This window comes from Quercus suber, unplaced genomic scaffold (genome assembly GCF_002906115.3).
Source record: "Quercus suber isolate HL8 unplaced genomic scaffold, Cork oak 2.0 scaffold_268, whole genome shotgun sequence".
NCBI classification, from domain to species: Eukaryota; Viridiplantae; Streptophyta; class Magnoliopsida; order Fagales; family Fagaceae; genus Quercus; species Quercus suber.
In genome coordinates, this window is record NW_027069724.1 from 874,956 (window position 1) to 879,879 (window position 4,924).

Below are 4,924 nucleotides of genomic sequence, written 5' to 3' on the forward strand. Positions count from 1 at the left end.
ATTTCAATAGCCAATCAACTACATTTATAACACAATGAAACAAACTATACAAATTACTCCCAATAGATCCTAGGCCTAAAGCCAAAATTATTCCCCAACCAAACTAGCAGAACAAGATCTGAGACACCACACATTAGCCAAATGTACATTCATTTAATTACCTTATCCATTGTATTTGATAAGGAATTCTCCCCTATCCATTACATCACAATGTACATGCAGAAGCCAGGGCCTTTTTTTGCACTTTTTTAGAGCTTTTCCCCAGCACGTATCATTACTTCTCCGGTTGCAATCTTGAGTCTCTCATCTTCCTTCTTCAGTGCTTCATTTAAAGCTATATGAAAACAGTCATACAAAGTGCATTGCCACTTAGTAACTTCTCTTGCTATTTTATATAGAACAGGTAACACTAAATAATAGATGGCTAGAAGTCAAATGTAGATGGGTAAGATTCTCTGCACCTATTAGATTAGCAATATGAGGTAATAGTAGACAAAAGAGGGACCAAATTGAGTACCCATAGAAGCAAATTATTGCATTGGTATACAACAGATCAACACCAAATTTGCTTCATTTTTAATAGGTATCAAAAGCGAAATAGCATAGAACCAGTTTTGGCACTTTTATAACATTGAGCATCAAATAGAGATAATAAGCAGTGGAAATACTAAATATTCAAGAAAAAGGTACACAAAAAAGAGAACATAGATTGACCTATAGCATGAAAAGACAAGGACATGGCCATTAATTTTTTTTTTTTTTAAAGTTCTAATAAGAAAAATTTGGAAGCAAAATTGGTCAGTACATTTTGTTTGATTTGATGGCCTAAAATTAATATTGGAAAAATTATTTTCCACTTTTCTTTGTTGCTGATCTCAGCTATCTTAGAGCATAACATAAATTATGACTTCTGATTTTGTTGAAAAAGAGAAATAGTATTTCCATCCTTTTAGTTTTGCACCAAGGATTGGGTTCACTTGGTCACAGAAACATTGATGGTTTAAAGAGTCTGAACCTTCTCCCCCTTTCCAATGTGATCTATCTAAAGAGAACACTAATAGATAGAAGCTAGTCTCCAAAGAATAATGTTTGATCACCCCAAGGTCCCACCCAAGCAACCCAAAATCATAGATTGTATATAACTCCATCAGTGGAATAATCCTTCCCTATTTGGCACTCTCTCCCAATAAACATATATTTGATCTACCCTAGGGTAGGGTCCACCAAATGAGATCAAACTCTATATGTGAAATTCAGGTACTTAGTCTAATGTGTAATTGGTTTCAAATTATGAAATAAAATAAAACAATTCACCTCATTGGGAATGAAATTAGGATAGACACCATTCCATAAGGGAGGGCACTCTAACGTCATTACTAGTCCTTTGAAAGGTGAATTAGATAATGTTGCATATGCATGGTTCTCCATTTGCGAAGCAGAGCATTGTGAACATAAATGATAAATTGTTGGTAGTTTTAAAATTGTTAATAATATAAAGTGAGAGAGAAAGAGTGAATAGTCTGTATATTGATGTGTGAATAATAATGTAAAATAGAAAGCTTTATATAGGCTAAGTATGTGTACAGTACAAGTAATATGAGTAAAATACAAGTACAGTATACTGAGCTAAGCCTAATGGGCTAATCTAGTCTAAGTTATATACTAACATCCCCCCTCAAACTTGAGGTGGCAAGGAGGAAGCCAACTAGAGTTTGGATATAAGACCTTGAGACGACCAAGTGGATGAGTCTTAGTGAAGATATTAGTAGGCTAGTTAGCAGAAGAGATGGAGAACAACTTGAGATGCTGGCGAGTGATGTGGCAGTCAATCTTAATGTGTTTGGTGCGTTCATGGAAGACATCATTATGAGTAATGTAGATAGCACTAAGATTGTCACAATAAAGAAGAGTGGCAGTGGGCTGTGGAGCATCCATGTCAGCTAAGAGCCAGCGAAGCCAGACAAGCTCGCAGGTGGTATCAGCAAGGGCACGATACTTAGCCTCAGTACTGGAATGGGAAACCACATCCTGCTTCTTGCTACGGCATGAGACAAGAGAAGTACCCAACAGGAAATAGAAACCTGTGATAGAGCATCGATTAGTCGAATCACCTACCCAGTCTACATCTGAATAAGCATGAAGCTCGAGAGAAGACTGAGAGTGTGCCCTTGACATATCGGAGAATCTGAAGAACAACAGCATAGTGGATAGAATGAGGGGCATCCATGAACTTACTAACCATACCCACGACATGTGAAATATCTGGACAAGTAATAGTGAGATAGATCAGATTGACAACCAACTAACGATAGCAAGTAGCATTGGATATAGGTTCACCATCCAAGGGTGTGACCTTTACATTGTATTCCAAGGGAGTGGAAATAGTCTTGTTGTCAGTGATACCGGCTTTGAGAAGATCAAATGCATATTTAGCTTAGGAAAGATAGTATCCATTAGAGAATGAGGTAATATCAAGCCCAAGAAAATAGTTGAGAGTGCCCATATCTTTCATCTCAAAATGCTGACTAAGGAAGTGTTGAAGAGAGTGGATACCTACAAAATCATCTCCAATAATAATCATATAATCAACAAAAAGAAGAATAAGAGTGATACCAACAAAGGATATTCGGACAAAGAAAGCAGTGTCATAAGGACTCGAAGTGAAACCCTGCTGAGCAACAACTAACCTAAGCTTTTCAAACCAAGCTCAAGGAGCATGCTTGAGGCCATAAAGAGCACGAAGAAGGTGATAAACTTGAATGCCTAAGTATGGATAGCCAAAGGTTGCATGCACACATTTTCTTGGAAGTCACCATTGAGGAAAGCATTCTTCACATCCATTTAATAAAGAGGCCAATGGCGAATAGCAGCCACAATAATGAGACATCTGACAAATGCAAGGCGAGCAACAGGAGCAAATATTTCCTCATAGTCAATGCCATACTCCTGAGTAAAGCCCTTGGCAACTAGGCGAGCCTTATATCGTTCAACAGATCCATCAGCCTTAGTCTTGATCCTGTAAACCTACTGACAACCTACTACAAACTAACCAGGAGGCAAATCAACCATATCCCAAGCATGATTCTTATGAAAGGCATCCAGTTATTCGTTTATATCTTGCTGCCAAAGAGAGTCAGTATAGGCCTCATGATAGGTGTGAGGTTCATAGAGGGTGCAAGAGCAAAAGAGCAGTGATAAGCAGTAAGATAAGGGGGAGGAATGCTGACTTGAGTGGAACGATGAAGTTCAGGACCAGTAGGAGACTTAGGAGAGGGTGGTGCCATAGGATCCAAGATAGGCGGGTCATATGCCGAGGACAGAACTAGAGATGAGTCGTCTGGAGAGCCAGCTGATGTCGAAGAATCCTCTATAAGTTTAGGATAGAGAGGGAGGAAAAGATCATTAAAAATGGGACTCCGAGGAAGAGGTCGCAAGAAACTGCTGAAGACTCGTGAAAGGACGATGTTCCCAAAACTCAACATGAAGGGGGACATGAAGGTGATGAGAAATAGGATCATAGCAATGAAACCCCTTTTGAGATGAACCATAACCAAGGAAACAATAGAGATGAGCATGAGGCTAGAGCTTTGTTCATTCATGAGGAGGAAGAGAGACAAAGCAAGCACAATCAAAAACTCGAAGAGAGTAGTAGTCAAGGGTTTGACCATAAAGAAGCTCGAATGGTGATTTGTTGTGTGGTTGGTGAAGGAATACGATTAATAGTGTACTTAGTAATAAGTGCAGCCTCACCCTAAAAGCGCTCAAGAAGAGAGGCATANATAGGTGCAGACCCCAAATATCAGAATGTATAAGATCAAAAGGTGCAGAAGAAAATGAGTCACTATTATTAAAGGGAAATTTGTTGTTTGCCAAAATGACAAGAAGTACAATCCAATTTTGAAACTGAACTGAACCTAAATGACTTGAGAGCTAACAACTGAAGACGAGATAAGGATGGATGACCAAGATGAGCATGCCATAGATCAGGTGAGAGGTGGTAGTAGTAGCAGCTGCAGAAACAACTTGTGAAAGAATCTTCAAGTCATGAATCTCAAACATGCGACCAACCTTACGGTCTGTCCAAGCATTTGACCCATCCGGGGATCCTATACACCACACCATGATTAGTAATAGAAGAAAATCTATGCCTAATTCACAAAGTTGACTAATATAAAGCAAATTGAGGATAACTTTGGGATATGAAAAGTGTCACTAAGGGATAAACAAGGAAAATAGATTTTCTTTTATGACTAACAGGCATAGGAGTTCCATCAGCAGTGTAAAATGGTGATTGGATGTTCTAAGGTGCCTTATCAGAAAATTAGGATTCATCAAGAGTCATATGGTTACAACATGCAATATCAAAAAACTAAGGTTGTTTACCTGAGGTGACAGAAGGGCAGTGGAAGTGCGGGATAAACTTGTTGAACAATTGCCTCATATCAGCCGTAGTAAGTGAGGAAGCAAAGATGGATCTGTAGGAACTGATGGATTTGAAGACATTACAGCAGCTGCCCAAGGAGAGAAGCTTTATTCTGCTCTTGCACAAATTTCTGCAGTTTGTGACAAACTGAGATGTCATGGTCTTTGGCACGGCAAAACTCGCAGCGATACCTTTGGAAGACTGAGAGGTGGGACTTTTAGATTTTATTCGTGAGCAATGAATGCAGCAATGGGAGGCTATGGAGATGTGTAACCAATACATGATCAGATGATGACATGTGATGAGTAGGCAGGCGGTTCTCCTTAGAAATGAGCTCCTTGAAGTAGCATCAAGAGAAGGAGTAGGAGACTGGCTAAGCAGAGAAGTCCTAATAGGCTCAAAATCCTCACGTAACCCATCATGAAGTGCATAAATTTACGGTGTGATCCGATATTTCACAAAGAGCTCAATGTCCTTAGAACACACTAGTAGATGATCCGC